The following is a 19,482-nucleotide window of genomic DNA, read 5'->3' on the forward strand; positions in this document are numbered from 1 at the left end:
CGACTTCTTTTGCCAATAATAGCCTCTCAATTATTATGAATCGTGTCTACCATAATTAAATACCCACTCAGTTGGTTTTTTAAAGTGTAATATAACATTATTGCCACATCCAGAGTATCAGTATGTGGGTGCTCCTAGTGATCGAATACTAGTGAGCTAACTAGCTAAGTAGGTTGAAGTCCCAACTTGTCGCTCAATGAGACAAAACGTTCCTATTCCAAACCCTGGGATGTCTGCCTATTGCAACCGTGAAGATACATAAGATGTAGAAATTAAGCCAGCTTGTAACGTTTCACGAACAACAAGACCATCAATGTTGATATGTTTTGTTCGCTCGTGAAACACCTGATTTGTTGCTATGAAGAGCGGCTTGATTGGTACAAATTAACTTTGCGGGTCTTGTGTGGACCATCTTTAAATCCTTCAAAATGTGACGAACCTTGTCAATTCTTGGCAAGTAACTACCATGGCGTGGTATTCGACTTTTGCTATGCAACATTGGGTTGTTTCTTAGACTTCCAAGAAATCAAAGAATTTCCCAAAAATACACAATAACTTGAGGGAGATTTTCTGGTAGTTGGACAACTTGAAAGCTTGAAGAAGAAAAGCAATAAAAAAAAAACAAGAAAATTGAGAGAGAAGAAAATTGTACTAGAATGTATAGGCTCTGATACATACGAAAAGAAGACCTGCAACTACATATACCAAGTTCATGTGGTGGTAATTACACATTTACCCTTAACACAACTTTCCTACCTGAGTCACAATAAGTTCTCAAAGTAAGATTACTATTATCAGCAAAAAATAAAAGACCCTGACTTGGTGTTCCCTTGATGAACCATAGGACCCGCAAAGCTTCTTCTAAATGAGGTTTTCTTGGCTGATGCATGAACTGATCGACTCAGAGTATGAATAGAATAAACAATGTCATGTTTTGTAAATGTGAGATAAATGAGCCTACCAACGAGTCTTCTATATCTTGTAGGATCATTCAGTACCTCTCCATCTGTAGGTGTAAGTTTCAAATCTTGTTCTATATAAAAGGAAGCTTTTCTGGCCATGGAACTGTAAAAACTGCGTTTTTAAGAATATTCATGGCATACTTTCATTGAGAAACAAAATGCCTTTCTTGGACCTTGAAACTTCTATTCCCATAAAATATTATAGATCACGAAGATCTTTAATATGAAAATGTTTATTGCGAAATGATTTGAGAGCTTGAATTTCAATCCTTCAGGTCATTTCCTATGAGTAGAATCAGAGGCGGAGCCACATAAGGGCACAGTGGGTCCCGTGACCCACTGACTTTTTAACATACATCTAAAATTTAGTTACCAAAGATAATAGATTGTGAGTTTGGTGTAGTAGTTGGGCTTCTTTATGCTACTAAATAGGTTTGGGGTTCAATTCTCCTTATCATCATTATTCTAGCATTTTTTTTATTGGTATGTTATGTGTTGTGTTGTTGAAATTTCAAGTAACTTTTCCTTTTCTGTTGTTGTTTATTTCTGGTTTGTGTTGTTTATGTTTAGTTAATTATAAAAGTTTTTACTTAACATATTAAAAGAAAATCAAATATTGTTGCGATCTGTTAAATGATTCCTTGATTTTATTTATAGATAAAAATATTTTACTAATATAGATAAAAAGACTGTTTTGAAACGATTTTAAAATATGAAATCATGTCGATGACAATAATCATTTTAATACATAGTTTACAGATTTTGTATGTTGTGATATATCCATTTGTGCCCCAGGAAACTTAAAGTTCTGGCTCCGCCACTGAGTAGAATATCATCAACATAAATCAAAAGTGCAGTAAGAGAATTGTTATGCACCTTTGTGAATAAAAAATAATCAGCCTTGGACTGTTAATATCTGCCACTTTGTATAGCTAGCACTAGAGAACTTTGAGAACTAATTACGAGAAGCTTGTTTGAGGCCTCATCAAATTACTTTTCATAAACAAACATCATAGGCCTTACTCCTTAGACAGTTGAAGACGTGTGATCAAGTACGTTCTTACACTAGACATAGGAGCAAGAAGTGTGTTCCGTGATAACTTCCAAGAAGATGCTTTGTGATCTAGAATTGCTGCCATGATTGTTGAGAGCAGTGTCCCAGGTAAGCATGCAGGTCAATGATGTAAGAGTGATTGGTGCTGGATACATTTTAATTGTTGATGTCTCCATGCATAGGAGTATTTGTAAGTAACCGTTAATCTTAGAAAAAGTTGTTCATATATGATATAGTTGTTGTAAATATTAATGTGGCTATTCATGTAATAGCAATTAGTGTTGCGTGATATACGCCAATTAAGATTGATTGGTAATTAACAGAATATAATTAGCGATTGATTGATTGTAATCAGATGAGTGATTGATGTAATCGTTAAATAGTTACCTTTTGAAAACTTGAGGTACTCCTATATAAACCTCATTGTTAGATGAATAGAATCACTCCATTTCTCACACTTCATTCTTGGTGTCTAAACTCTCCCTCTCTCAAATTCTTTTACTATCGTTTTACAACACGTTATCAGCACGAAGCTCTAACTCAAGCCCTAGCAAGAGAAAAAAACCCCCCCTGTTGCAGCCTGTTTGCACGCCCCGAAACCTCTTGATCGAGACCTCAGATCAAAATATTTCCTTCATCAAAGTTGTTCGTCTCTGCCTCTTCTATCTGACCTCCAAATTTCAGCCTTATTGGAGTCGGTTTGAGACCTGTACACCATTCGAAGTGGGAGCTATCCAGAAGAGGGGAATAGCTCTTGGATTGGCTGAGAAGACAACCTTCTCAGTTCTGCACATATAAACTGAAGATTCATCCGCTCTTCATCAAGTAATGTTTTCCAAATTCTAATTTTAATTCATGTTTTCAAACTTGAATATATGAACAATCACCATGATGCATGAACCCCCAAATTTACTTTATTAATTTATTTGGCTGATACATATATATCTGTCATATATATTGTTCATGTTTTTGGATTTGATTGACATATACCATGACACATTGACATTTCGGATTCCTATTTAATATTACTATAATGCCAGAAGCATTTATTCAAATCATTGCCATAATAATGTGCATCATTTCCTATTAATGTCGTATATTACTCTCATCACCATAATGATTTCATTATTGACTTTATGATATTTATTTACTTCATTACAATTTCTTAATGTTGTATATTAAGTTTATTGCCATAATTATTATGTAATATTTATGGGGTTAATGAAGCATTAGTGCCAGAAGCATTTAAGAAAAAAAAAAAAAAAGACAGGTTAATGGTGAATATTAAATGAGCCTGAGTCAGAAGCTCAAATCAAGTCTAACGCCACAACAACAAATCCGAGCCAAAAGCTCAAGCCCAAGTTGCAAGACCAGAACAGAAGCTCATCACACGTTGCCATGACAAAAGTTATGAATCTTCTCAAACTAGGCTCATCCAATTGGATGCGATGTCTAGGCAAGGTTCAGATGAGGCCATGTACTTAAGTGAGCCTCGCTCCACCTAAAAATCATCCTTCCTTACCTGGTCGTATTCAATTAGAGTTACCGAAAGGGTTGAGTAATAATTTTTCATTCGTTGGCAAACCAACTTGAGCCCAGCAAGCCCACTCTCCCTCCATGGGACCTAGCAGCCCAGTAGGCCTCACATACTCTTTGACTAGCACATGAAAGCCTAGCTCACGAGCCCGTAGACTAAGCTCGATAGGCTTCACTATCAAGCCCACTCCTTCTTTGGTCCAGCAGAATCAAAATAAAAGGAAAAATGATTTCATATTGTAAATAGATTCTCCATATCTAATATGTGTAATTAATTGCCAGAAGCATTTATTTACATAATTGTATGATAATTAGTCTGTTAAATTAGTAGCATGCAATTAATATCTCAATTGATTTGTGATTTTTATTTATCCAATTTGTGAGATATTATTACAATTTATTTTATTCAATATTATTGTGTTACTTGATTAAATTTTCGCACTAGAATATATGTGTAGAAAATGTAGGTACCTAATGAACTAGAAGTTCTAAATGAACCTGTAGTTCATACATATATCGAACTTGTAGTTTCGATAATGCCGTTTAAGAAACTTGAAGTTTCCTTCATAAATTCACCACACATGATAAAACCAGTAGATTTTACATGTCTAATCCGATTTTTCATACCATGTTATAGAACCTGAAGTTCTCATTACTTGCTTATGGACAATATTACCCGAAGCACTAATATTATTTGTTCCTTTCCTATAAGAAATGTCAAATCTCAACATGTTTGACTTTGTTGCTTTGGAGGTTTCCGGAAGAAACTATATAAAGTGGACTCAAGATGTGAAAATTCATCTGACTACAAAGAAGATGAGATCAACAATCGATACTCATGACAATGTCGTCACTAAGGCTTTTAAGGCGAGTGTCATAGTGTTCATAAAGAAACATATGAAGAAAGCACTCCAAGTTGAGTATCCAATGAAGATAATCCACAGACTCTTTGGGTCGCTCTGGAAGAGTACTTTAACCACCAAATGACCATTTTCTTGCCTGAAGCAAGACATGATTAGCAAGATATTGAACAAGCCCATTTGCCCAAAAGAATACAAGGAGAGTCACTTTATTAATTCTCAGAATTGATCACTATCTTGTTGCTCACTGAAATGAACAACAACCTCCTGTTGAGGAATGATCAAGCCAAGCTTATCGGTACCTGAGCAGCACTTTTGCTTGAAGGAATTGATGTTGCTCATCGCAAACCTAATCTCGAAAGGAGAGATTGTGACCGTGGAAGGGACAAAGAGTCTGATCTTTTTAGACAAGTAAAGAGAGGTGGGGCCATAAATGGCCCATATAACCTGCCCAAAACATGGCCCCATGTTATAGTGCCCCTGCCTAACAAGCCAAAGTGGAAAGGAACACTGGTTTGGCCGGTCGCCACCAAAATCAGCATGATCTTTGTTATCGATGTGTAAGAATTGACTGCTGGTCCCGCACCTGCTGTGCAATAGCCGAAGCGGTAGATGAGAATTACGCCGGTCGCGGAACTCGAAATACCAACTTTATTAAAGGGTCATTTTCTATTGATTCCACACTAGAAATCACGGATTTTCAGGCAGTTGCTGAACATACCGAGGATTAGAACTCGAAGACATGGGTATAATTGGCCCCTTGTGCCATATCTATTTCATCTTAATGAATGAAACATCTTCGGATTTTGGTGATTTATGTTTTCAATCATTTTGGATTATGAAAATGTGGTTATGTTCGAATGTATTTAATTCAATAAACTTATTTATACATGTGATCCATTGAATTAAATAAATGAATAGGCATATTTTGTGGGGAAGTTTGTTGTCTGGTTAAAAGTGCTATTACGCACACCATACTCCCAGATCGGAGATATTTTTCAAACTTATTGTCTATTCATACCTCTGTGACAACCGTATCAGGCCAATCCAACCTGATAAAGGGTTATGGCAAAACCCACTATATGTTGTCCAATGGTACTGAACCTACCATTGATGAGGCCTTATAATCTCCACGTTCCAGAAGAACGTTATTGAGTGTTAAGGATATTCGAACCAACAGTTACCACGTTGAAACAACTAAGAAAAATGAGTGGAATATCTTTGCATAACCTCTGAGTGTGCGGCCAGAAGCGTATATTGGAGAAATTGAAATCTGTTAGCTAGAAGCTAACTAATTCAAGCAACTACTTGCTATGACATGACCGTTTGGGACACCCAGGTCACAGTATGATGCACCGTATCCTCAACTCATCGCAAGTGCATCCCCTTCTGAATAAGGGTCTTGTATATAATGACACACTATGCCATACTCATTAAGAATATTTCATACTAGACCATCTTATGCAAAGACTAGTACATACACCACCATTTTTCTGCACAGAATGCAAGGGAAATTTGTGGACATATCCAACCACCATGTGGACCGGTTAAATATTAATGGTTTTGGTTGATGTATCAACAAAGTGATCACATGTTACACTATTGTCTGCAAGAAAACGCTGCTTTTGCTAAACTCTCACCCAGATCATGAAATTGAGGGTTCACCACTCGGATTATCCCATAAAGTCTATAAGACTTGATAATACCGGAGAGTTTACATTAAAGTATTTCGATGATTATTGCATATCCTTTGGGATTGATGCTGAACATTTAGTTCCCTATGTTCACACCCAAGATGGTCTCGCAGATAGAATCTTGGTAATGCGCACCAAGCTTCTAATTTCTGCATGGAGCTATGCAATCTTGCATGCAGCTACATTGGTCCCGTTGAGGCCCACTGCTACCAACCTTACTCCGCGTTACAGTTGGTGACTGGGTACGAACCTGATGTTTCGCACTTACGCGCATTTGGGTATGCAGTCTGCGTGCCAATTGTGCCGTCATAACGTACAAAATTGGGTCCTCAACAAAGGATGGGCGTGTATGTCGATTATGAATCCCATCAATTATATGCTCTTTAGTGCCCTTGACAGGCGATCTCTTTACCGCTAGATTTGCGGATTGTCACTTTGATGAGACAGTCTTCCCGCCGTTAGGGGGAGATAAGAACGTTACCGTTCCTGATGAACGACGTGAATTGACGTGGAATGTCCCCACTATGTCTCATCTTGATCCCCGAACCGCACAATGTGATAATGAAGTGCGGAGAATTCTAGATCTACAAAGTGTAGCCCAAAATATGCCAGACGCTTTCTCTGATCTAGCTAAAGTGACCAGATCATATATACCTGCTGCAAATGTGCCTGCAAGGATAGACGTCCCTGTAGGATGTGTCATCCCAGATGGACGAGGTACGACCATGGCGGCTAACCAGTCATATGTCCCTGCCCTGAAGTGAGGTAGACTATTAGGTTCGAAGGATTCTTTTCCCTAGAAGAGGGTAAACTTGGCACAAACGAATCCTCTTGACATCGCAATCTCAAAACCGATCCATCTCAGAGATAAATCCGGATTATGGGTCTGTCCTAGAAGAGACGATGTTGGGGGACGCTCCAACATTTGAACCCACTCCCGAGAATAGAGAAATTTTGGTAAATTTAGTGAGATTTGGAATTGGGTTGAGATTACCATCGATGATATATTAGTATTTGCGGTGGCCACCGAAACTATAATATGCGATGACCTCGAACCTTGCTTTGTTGATCAATATCAATGAAAAGATGACTGGCTAACAAGGAAATAAGCAATCCAGGTCAAAATAGATTCCTTGACAAAGAGAAAGGTGTTTGGACCTATTGTTCCTACACCTCCCCATGTTAAACTCGTAGAATTTAAATGGGTATTTGTAAGGAAGCGTAATGAGAAAAACGAGATTGTGATACACAAGGCTCGTCTAGTGGCACAAGAATTTTCTCAACGCCCTGTGATTGATTACTAGGAGGCGTATTCTCCCGTAATGGACGTCATAACGTTCCGCTACCTTATCAGTTTGGTAGTTTCCGAAAAACTGAATATGCAGCTTATGAATGTGGTCGTAACTTATCTCTATGGGGATCACGATACAGAGATATACATAACAGTTCTTGAAGGACTTAATATACCCGATCCAAATAGTTCTAGACCACGGAACACGCTCTTCGTTAGTTTTGAGGCATTCACTTTATGGATTGAAACAATCTAGACGGAGGTGGTATAACCGTCTAAGTGAATATTTGATCGGGATGGGATATGTGAATAATAAACTATGCACATGCGTGTTTATTAAGGAAACAAGTTCCGAGTTTGCAATTATAGCTGTCTATGTCAATGACATGAATTTGATTGATAATCCTGAAGAGATCAAGGAAACCACAAAGCACCTATAGTTGGAATTTGAGGTGAAAGGCCTTGGGAGAACAAATTATTGTCTCGACCTAGAGCCCGAACACAGTGCAGATGAAATTTTGGTCCATCAACCAAATTACATCTAGAAGATGTTAAGATGCTTTAATGAGGATAAAAGCAAGCACACCCATGGTCGTCTGAAGTCTAGAGAGAACCGTATCGTCCTGCATATGATAATAAAGAGATATTGGTGCCAGAAGTCCCATATCTAAGTGCAATAGGCGCATTATTGTACTTGGCTTAATGCCCTAGATAAGACATCTCATTTGATGTGAACTTGTTAGCTAGATATAACTCTGCGCCAACACGCCGCCACTGGAATGACATAAAAAATATTTTTCGCTACCTTAGAGGTACAGCGGATATGGGCTTATTCTATCCCTGCACATCAAGGAATGGATCAAACCCCCTTGATCCTCAGAATGATGCTCACCTTGTTGGATATGCTGATATAGACTATCTATTAGACCCGCACAAGGCACGTTCCCAAACTGGTTATGTCTTTACCATTGGGAATACTGCAATTTCTTGGAGGTCTATGAAATAGACACTTGTTGCTACCTCTTTGAATCATGCTGAGATACTAGCTCTTCACGAAGCAGTATGTGAATGTACATGGCTAAGAGCCGTTACAAACCATGTTCGAAGCACATGTGGACTGCATTCCACCACTGATGAACCAACCATTATCTACGAGGATAATGCTGCTTACATAGAGCAGATAAAGACGAGTTTCATCAAAGGAGACAACACCAAACATATTGTACAGAAGTTCTCCTTCAATTAGAAACAACAGGAGCATCAGAAGATTGAAGTTAAGTAGATTTGATTTGAAGACAATCGTGCAGACCTCTTCACCAAGTCACTACCACAGTCTACATTCCAAAAGCATGTCCAAGGTATTGGTCTACGTAAACTATCTGAATTACCTAACATGTAATTTTCAGGGGGAGTCGAAATCAGGGGGAGTATCCTGAAGCATACTCGTTTGACCATCGTATACTCTTTTTGTCCTTCGTCCAGGGTTATTTTGTCCCACTGGGTTTTGTTACCTGGCAAGGTTTTAACGAGGCACATCTTTAGCATGGTCACCCCAATTATAGTACATCCTGAAGATGCTTTGATTCGACATATATATGCATTTGCTCATCTTTTTCCTTCGACCGGGTTTCTCCCACTGGGTTTACCGGGCAAGGTTTTGGTGTAGCAATTCTAATGCATCCCTCTCGTAGACATACTACCTACTTATGGTGCTGATAAGAAGACTCCACCTATCTCTGAAGCTGTGATACTGCTACTCCACACTGACGCGCTCAAAGCAAACGCGCAATTTAACCCTGAAATATCGTTAGTAGCATAAGTAAGTAGGGATCGTTCTATTCCGGGGATTGAGGGTACACTTGTAATTGTGAAACAAATAAAGAAAAGTATTATTTACAAAAATAAAATAAAGAATATAAATATATACAATTGTATAAACAAATAAAGAATTAAAATAATAAAGTATTATTTACAAAAATAAAATAAAGAATAAATATATACAAGTAAACACAAATAAGGGGGGATTAGGATTCTTAAAATTAAAATTAAAATAAATAAAATAAAGAAAACGTAAAAACATATATACAAGGGTGGAACGCAAGGAACAAAGATCAAAATCAATTCCATGTAATCAAATTCGATTCAAACCCTATAATTGTTCTTCCAAGTCATGAGAGAGGAGTTGATCATGTGAAACATTCGAAAGCAAATGATTTCCCATATTTTACTTTTCAATGCTAATTAACCTAAGCGAAAGCACCTAGATTAATCCTATCAAACATGCAATCAAGCCCTAGAAAGCTAGTCAATCATGACATGTTCAACGCATTAGACATAGAGAAAGGCTATCAACTCAAGTGTACAACTTAGTTATGGAAAAGTCCACCTAATTGCAATCCTCTTCAATTAAATTCGATTCTTGTCCAGAACCTTTACTACTTTTGATTCAAGTTACACAAAACGAAAAGTCGATTTCATGTTCTTAAACCTAGCACCAATTACATGCAAATCCTATAAGTGTCGACCCAAATAAGATAAACATATAAAAGTTTTCTGTAAAGCAAATTTAATCGAACAAACTCACATAAGCAACTTAGAATCACAATTATAGAATTCGAAAACTTTATTTAAACATAGAAATTGGGCTTAAACTTTGCCCTAAACATTATTGTTAACTAGAATTCATAGTTTTACAAAATCAAACAAAGAAAACAAGAGAAAGGATATAATACACCTTGAAAGATGAATGATAAAGCCTTGAGACGAAGAACTTGAAGATCCTTGAAAGCAAGCAATCTTCTAGGGACGACACAAGGGTGGATGGCGGTTGGGAAATTGATGTATTGCATGGCTTCTCTTTCTCTTGGCTTGAAAATGAAGAACAAGAAAACTAGAGAATGGAAAAGAAATATGGAGAGGAAATGGAGAGACAAGGAGATGGAATGGATGAAGGAATTGGTGATTGAGAGTGAGAGGAGAATGTGTTTAAATAGGGAAGAAAAAGAAGAGTGAAATGATGAGATGAAGAAAAATAATGAAAGTGGAGTATGAAAGTGGTTTGTAAAATATGTAAAAGATGAGGTAATGATGAAAGCAAAGCATGAAGGTGAAGAAATGTGGAAGTGATGATGATGTTTTAGAGTAGAAAAATGTATCCAAGGAAAAAGAAATGCTTTCTTCATATGGGTGGGAAACATGAATATGTGGTGTTGAGCTGTTTTCAGGTCAGTTTCTTCCCCTTTATTCCTTCAATTATTTCTCCATCAAAACTTCAGAATGAGCCTTCGACTTCTTCATAAAAAATGTTCCACTATGAGTGTAGATCATCCTGACAAATTTTCAAAGCTTTATTCCATGTGGTTGGGCCGGAAATGCTGCTGGACCTCTTACAGGTCCAGTTTTCCGGTTTTACTTCTGTAGAAAATTGGGCTGATTGTTTGAAGGCCTTCCACTCATATTTTTCTCTGGAACTCTTCATAAGAAATGATCATTTGGGTGTCTAGAATGGATCTGGAGAGTTTCAGCTCATTTCGAGTTCATTTGGTCAGGTGGCCGCTCCTTCTTCCTTGCTTGGCTCTGATTCTCCTAGCCGGAGTAAGAAAATATTCAAGGTTGACTTTTTAGTGCATTTTCATTCTTCTCCATCATTTCTAGGAAATTATGGACGTAACACTCATTTCTTCTTCATCTACTCCAATGTACCTAAAAAATAGAAATTGAGTTAAAAAACGATTCGTTAAGGAATAACTAAGTAAAATGTGAGGAATTAACATTTAAAATATCACATTAAAATGCTCCTATCAAATTCCCCCACACTTAGCTTTTGCTAGTCCCTTAGCAAAACAAAACAAAAAAAAATCCAAAACAGAACAAAGACTTGACAAAAAGCAAGTAAATGACTCTATTGCTCCTAACTGTTGTCTTAGAGACTCCAAACTCATGGCTTTCACGTTAAACACTTAATCAAAATCACAAAGATAATTCCATGGTTAATAAACCTGTGACATTCATATGACTAAGCAAGATATGGAGAACTTAAGTTATACATTGAATGATAGCATGTTTCGAACAAGTCCAATCCAAACTCACAGGGCATACTCTCGATTTTTCTCTCAGAAATGGCTATGCTTAAAAGCTTCACACTCAAGTATATGCAAGAGAACAAATTGTAAGGCAACAAACAGCTTGCATATTTCATCAATAAACACATTTTGTGAAGAATTTTTTAAAGACCTCATGAAATGACTAAGTGCACAAATGGACCTAAACCATAAGCTCGACTGCGTAACTGACTCCACTAACCAAAGATTGCCCATCTCAAGGATCAAGTTAGCACTTAAAACAGGTTGTAATGGGGCTAAGCTAGGGTTTTTGAAATGAAGATTAAGGATACAAAAAATCCGAAGGACCTAGCAGAGCATATAAGGACCACCTTATGTCATCATTTTTGTAGACCAAATATCATTGTTTTGGGCCAAACCTTCACTCTAACCAACATGGGAATGGACAAAGGCATAATTTTCAACTTTGAGCCTTCTACAAATTTGCAAGTCCAAAACCACACTTCAACATTTTCCCAAGAGTTTTCTTCTCTTTTGCCGCTTTTTTTTTTTTTTTTTTTTTTTTTTTTTTTTTTTTTTTTTTCAAGGCAAAATTTTTTCTTTTTTTCTTCTTTTTTTTTTTCTTGGATTTTTCCCACCCCATACTTGTCTTTCATCGTCACCCCTACATACTATGTCATGCTCTACTAAGTCCTTAAGACAAGGGTAGAGATATCCTGTACTAAGCTCATGGTAGGGTAGTGAGGGTGATGAAACAAAGGTTTTCAACGTAGGCTCAAAGGGGTTCATTCTAAGGAGTCCCACGACGGGCACAATTGGGGACACATGCTTGTTTGGCTATGGTGGTTACCCTAATGCCTTCTATCCTATCCAAGATCAGGGCATATTATGGCATACAAGTTTTGACAGTCACAAAAGTCGAGTTCTAGTATTCTCTAGTCCATTAAAATCTATGGCACATGATCATTGGATTTTCAAAGAATGATGAGGTTTTGCAAATACAGCCATGAAATTCTAGAATTATCAATAAGCACTCGAAAAGAAAGTATTTTAGCTCAACAACTCACTTAGGGTCAAATGAATCAGACTTAATCCTAGCATGCTTAATGAACCAAGTTACAATCCTATCTCAAATCTTCATACAAGCATCACAATGTCGATTAACCACAGAATTCAATTAAGTCCTATTTTGATTGTGAAAACCTTCAGCCATGAATTCGGAGATATGTTCATCCTAGACGTTAGGAGTATCCTAAGACTCAAACACACAAAAACACTCTAAAACCAACATTTTTTTAAATTTTTGCCATTTTTCGATTTTTTTTTTGTATTTTTCAATATATATGACTCAAGATAAAAGTGTAAATCCCTTCCCCCACACTTAAATATTGCATTGTCCTCAATGTAATCAATTATTAGCATGCAATGAGACACTTAAGCATATAGGGATGAAATTTACGAAAATGACTACTAAAACAAAGGAAAATTGGAGAAGTAAAAGGGAAAGAGAAAGCAAATCTGCGTTGACGACTCCTCCATAGCTACGTTGAAATTGGGTTGCCTCCCAAGCAGCGCTTAATGTTTATAGTCTTTCAGCCTAGACTTGTACCTCCATTTACTCCTTTGGAGAAGCGGTATGTGGGCGAGTGGCTTTCGCATTTCCCTTGAGCTCAGCCTCAACTCCTACGGAGATGCAGACATGGCTTAGTATAGTGTAAATTTTTTTTTTTAATTTTATATATATATTTTATTTTATTATTATTATTTTTTAAATTTTTTTTTTAAATATAGGACTCAAAAATAAAAGACAAAATATATATATATATATATAAATATATATATATATATAGGACTCAAAATGAAAGACAAAAATATAAATCCCTTCCCCCACACTTAAATATTGCATTATCCTCAATGTAATCAATTAAAAGCATGCAATGAAATAAGTAAGCATAGATAGAAGACATTTACGAAAACAAATCCTAAAATAAAAACAATAGAGAAAAAATGAAAAATGAAAAGAAAGCAAATCTGATTATATTCTGAATTGGGTTGCCTCCCAAGTAGCGCTTGTATTTTACGTCTTGCAGCCAGACGGTACCTACATTAAATAAAGTTAGTAACTATAATTAACAAAGAAATACAAAATAAAAAAACAAGTATAACTATTAATTACAAACTACAAGTATAATTAACAAGTATATTGTACATAAGACACAAGTTAAGTACTCAAGTGAGTATAAAACGTGAAAAGTATTTTTACAAGTTTAAAGTGTGAAACAACAAAATAATTTACACGTATAGAGTATTCACAAGTATTTCTTTTATTATAAACATTATTGATATCAAATCAAATTCCAAGCGGTAAATCAAGTGGACGTGCGGCCCAAGTATAGTCGCCTAGACACAAACTCCCTTTCAAATCGTTTGGGCAACCTTACTGAAATGGCCAGGTGGGGGAGGACGAACACGAGAGGAAAAATCCATTTTGGCATGAGCTACTCCCACATAGTGGTTTAGGCCCATTTGCAAGCACTTCTGGATTCAAAAACCCGTCATGAACGTTGTCCCCTTCCTAGACACCATTCCACATAGGCTATACTTACTAAGATGAAAAAGTTCATAAGTGTGAAGACAGTTCAACAAGTGTTAATAAAGGCCGCCCTCAACCTTAAGGGACTTGAGCTAGGTACCAGTAAGGGGTTTAGGCCAATATTAACAAAAGAGACTTCACCTATTCCTCTCAATTTACAACCTACAATTAAAATTCGTGTTCAATAATATAAATAACATCCTAGTCAATTTAAACTAAGTTTTAAACAATTTATATACAATAAATGACACAATTTAACAAGTGATTTTTCAATCCCCGGCAACGGCGCCAAAAATTGACGCGCTCAAAGCAAACGCGCAATTTAACCCTGAAATATCGTTAGTAGCATAAGTAAGTAGGGATCGTTCTATTCCGGGGATTGAGGGTACACTTGTAATTGTGAAACAAATAAAGAAAAGTATTATTTACAAAAATAAAATAAAGAATATAAATATATACAATTGTATAAACAAATAAAGAATTAAAATAATAAAGTATTATTTACAAAAATAAAATAAAGAATAAATATATACAAGTAAACACAAATAAGGGGGGATTAGGATTCTTAAAATTAAAATTAAAATAAATAAAATAAAGAAAACGTAAAAACATATATACAAGGGTGGAACGCAAGGAACAAAGATCAAAATCAATTCCATGTAATCAAATTCGATTCAAACCCTATAATTGTTCTTCCAAGTCATGAGAGAGGAGTTGATCATGTGAAACATTCGAAAGCAAATGATTTCCCATATTTTACTTTTCAATGCTAATTAACCTAAGCGAAAGCACCTAGATTAATCCTATCAAACATGCAATCAAGCCCTAGAAAGCTAGTCAATCATGACATGTTCAACGCATTAGACATAGAGAAAGGCTATCAACTCAAGTGTACAACTTAGTTATGGAAAAGTCCACCTAATTGCAATCCTCTTCAATTAAATTCGATTCTTGTCCAGAACCTTTACTACTTTTGATTCAAGTTACACAAAACGAAAAGTCGATTTCATGTTCTTAAACCTAGCACCAATTACATGCAAATCCTATAAGTGTCGACCCAAATAAGATAAACATATAAAAGTTTTCTGTAAAGCAAATTTAATCGAACAAACTCACATAAGCAACTTAGAATCACAATTATAGAATTCGAAAACTTTATTTAAACATAGAAATTGGGCTTAAACTTTGCCCTAAACATTATTGTTAACTAGAATTCATAGTTTTACAAAATCAAACAAAGAAAACAAGAGAAAGGATATAATACACCTTGAAAGATGAATGATAAAGCCTTGAGACGAAGAACTTGAAGATCCTTGAAAGCAAGCAATCTTCTAGGGACGACACAAGGGTGGATGGCGGTTGGGAAATTGATGTATTGCATGGCTTCTCTTTCTCTTGGCTTGAAAATGAAGAACAAGAAAACTAGAGAATGGAAAAGAAATATGGAGAGGAAATGGAGAGACAAGGAGATGGAATGGATGAAGGAATTGGTGATTGAGAGTGAGAGGAGAATGTGTTTAAATAGGGAAGAAAAAGAAGAGTGAAATGATGAGATGAAGAAAAATAATGAAAGTGGAGTATGAAAGTGGTTTGTAAAATATGTAAAAGATGAGGTAATGATGAAAGCAAAGCATGAAGGTGAAGAAATGTGGAAGTGATGATGATGTTTTAGAGTAGAAAAAATGTATCCAAGGAAAAAGAAATGCTTTCTTCATATGGGTGGGAAACATGAATATGTGGTGTTGAGCTGTTTTCAGGTCAGTTTCTTCCCCTTTATTCCTTCAATTATTTCTCCATCAAAACTTCAGAATGAGCCTTCGACTTCTTCATAAAAAATGTTCCACTATGAGTGTAGATCATCCTGACAAATTTTCAAAGCTTTATTCCATGTGGTTGGGCCGGAAATGCTGCTGGACCTCTTACAGGTCCAGTTTTCCGGTTTTACTTCTGTAGAAAATTGGGCTGATTGTTTGAAGGCCTTCCACTCATATTTTTCTCTGGAACTCTTCATAAGAAATGATCATTTGGGTGTCTAGAATGGATCTGGAGAGTTTCAGCTCATTTCGAGTTCATTTGGTCAGGTGGCCGCTCCTTCTTCCTTGCTTGGCTCTGATTCTCCTAGCCGGAGTAAGAAAATATTCAAGGTTGACTTTTTAGTGCATTTTCATTCTTCTCCATCATTTCTAGGAAATTATGGACGTAACACTCATTTCTTCTTCATCTACTCCAATGTACCTAAAAAATAGAAATTGAGTTAAAAAACGATTCGTTAAGGAATAACTAAGTAAAATGTGAGGAATTAACATTTAAAATATCACATTAAAATGCTCCTATCACACACTCAAGCGCGTTGTGCTCTTTTTCTCCTTCGACCAAGGTTGTTTTTTCCCACAGGGTTTTTATTACTTGGCAATGTTTTTGACGAGGCAACTTAGAAGGGCATAGCAGGGGCAACACTATTGACATGGAATATCCAAGGGGGGAGTGTTGTAAATATTAATGTGGCTATTCATGTAATAGCAATTAGTGTTGCGTGATATACGCCAATTAAGATTGATTGGTGATTAACAGAATATAATTAGCGATTGATTGATTATAATCAGACGAGTGAGTAATTGTTAAATAGTTACCTTTTGAAAACTTGAGGTACTCCTATATAAACCTCATTGTGAGATGAATAGAATCACTCCATTTCTCATACTTCATTCTTGGTGTCTAAACTCTCCCTCTCTCAAATTCTTTTACTTTCGTTTTACAACAATAGTATTGTTTGTGATCAAAGCAGTAGCAATTATATCAAATGATTAATTGAATTTTTATTCAACCTTATAGAATTGTTCTTTTTTTTTATCACTAAATAGAAATAGACCTGTAAGATATAGAATGCTGCTAATGAACTAAATGAAACAATTAGGACAAGGGAACCCTTTATCCATTCTGCGTCTGTAGATGATTTTGAGGTAGTGCAGTTGATGGAAACTTTTGGTGTGCATTGTAATTATAGCAACGCCCTTGTAGAGGGTCATGACGTACTGTTGCACCAGCAAAGCTAGGCAGCAAGAGTTCCCCCAATCTTGGCTTGGGTGCCAGCAGGCTTGGAAATATCAAACTGTTCCATCCTGAACACATCATAATGCAAAGAATGTAAGTTACATGGACTGCGCTAATTTGATTGTTTCGTTGACCACACATACTAGAAGTATACTATTACTCGATCTTAACGACCAAGAATTCCAAGAAGAATGAAAAAGATAAACCTCTCAAAGAGAAATGCAAAAAGAGCAGCTGCTAGAGTTCCAATAGCATGTCCATAAACCACAAACACATAACGGTTCATGCCCTTGTCTAGAGCGACTTTGGAGACAATAGTGAACCCGGCAAAGCATACATTAGGCTAGGAAATATACAGAGGATGTAGGGTTTCGACTCTTCAATAACTGTATCCCTCCTACTGCTTCTTTTCACTCTCTCTTCTTGCTCTTCCATCTGCATTACTTTTTGCATATTGTTTCCAACCTCACTTCCTTTCATTTTATATCGACTTGGGGGTAGTTTGGGATGCAAATGATATAACTAGTGCATATATTTAGTTATCTTTATCTCGCTCCTATTATCTCACATCTTACTCTGATTCCACTTCATTTAAAACTAGGCAAATGCGGGGTGACTGGGACTCTATGTTGTAGTCACCTCAAGAACTGCTTTCTTTTGCCAATAATGGCCTCACTTATTGTCGTATGAATCGTGTGTCTACCATAAATACCCACTCGGTTGTTTTCAAAGTGTAGCATAACAGTATTGCCACATCCAAAGTACAAGTGATCTTAGTGATTGAAAATTGGTGAGCTAAGCAGGTTGCTTTTACAGACTCCAAAGTCTCCTTTCTCCATAGAAGAATAAACAAGCAGGTTATCTCCATTTTCCACAATACTGAAATAGTTCAAGAGTGTGTAAGACACCAAATTACTGTATAAGCTTCTTCTTCTTCACTAGGAATCATACATATACTTTTCAATTTGCTCTTGTTGTTAGCCTCTTAACCAATTAAAAGCAATTCGGCACAAAACTCATTCAAATAAAATAGTTAGAATCTCATCGTGCAACCAGTGGCGGAACCAAGATACAAAAGTGGGGTGAGCTAATCTAAGATTGCTTAAATTTTTTATTTTTATTTTTATCAATAATGTTTCTAAAAATTTTAAGTCACTAAGAATTAAACAAGGAATTTTCAAAAACTCTATAAAGAAACACTTATAGAAAATTTACAAGACAATGAAAGAAAATAGTAACCAAGAAGAAGGAAGGGAGAAAAAAAATAGGTGAAAGAACAATAGAAACAAGAGAAGTAAATATTGTAAGCAAAGAAGAAATGGAGAAGAAATGGGTGAGAAAAAAAAAACAGAAAAAGAGGCAGAAAACAAAAAAAATTGGGCAAATGGGGGATCAAACTTGTCATAGAAAGGTTAAGTATACAGCAACTTAGCCCACTGAACCAACTGCAGCTCCATGAAGAGGCTAGGGAAGCACATATACTATATAAAACATATGAATAAATTTGGATTGGGTTATAGCCCAAACAACCTACAACGTGATTCCGCCACTGGATGCAACTGTTCAACCGAAATATAACAAATCATATGTCTATAATGGAGAATATACCTCCTAAGTTCTTCACTTGCTTATTGAATCATTAGGCTTTCGACTCAAGAATGTTGATTATCCGCAGTGCTAGATAGACTATAAAGAGTATGTGAAAATAATCTCATGTAAAATTCTACAATACTATTATAGATTAGTCACCGTTTACAATATGTATCACACAATAAGCTAATCCAACGACTCTCAGTGACGAAAATTCAATAAATCCATACCACTAGGGCTGCCATTTGGTTTGATAAATACCGAACCGACCGAATACCTACCGAATATTTGAGGTTTGGTAAACCGAATCTTGGTAACCGAAATCGAAATGACCGAAATCGAAAAATACCGAAAAAGTTGGTTTGGTTTTGGTAAATACCGAATTTACCGAAATGCTAGGGTATATATATATATATATATATATATATATATAAAATTATGTAGTCATTTATTTTAATATGTATGAATATGATACATTGATATGGAAGATATATTTAATTTGACAAAGTATGTATTTAGTTTTATAATGAAAGACTATTATATGTTTTGTGATATTTTGGTATCATATGATTTATTTAATTTGTCAGTTTTAATTTTAATAAACTACATTTCTTAATAAGATTTTTAATTTTTTAGTTAGTTGAAATTAAATCATATACATTTTATTTATATTTTTAATTGATTTGGACGTTTATATCATTTTAAGTTATTGTATTTCTAAGGGTAACAGAACTGGAATGATTTTTCTCCCCCAAATTTTCTACCCAGGTAAACGTATATTGATCCCATG

This window comes from Rosa chinensis, chromosome 2 (genome assembly GCF_002994745.2).
Source record: "Rosa chinensis cultivar Old Blush chromosome 2, RchiOBHm-V2, whole genome shotgun sequence".
In the NCBI taxonomy this organism is placed as follows: domain Eukaryota; kingdom Viridiplantae; phylum Streptophyta; class Magnoliopsida; order Rosales; family Rosaceae; genus Rosa; species Rosa chinensis.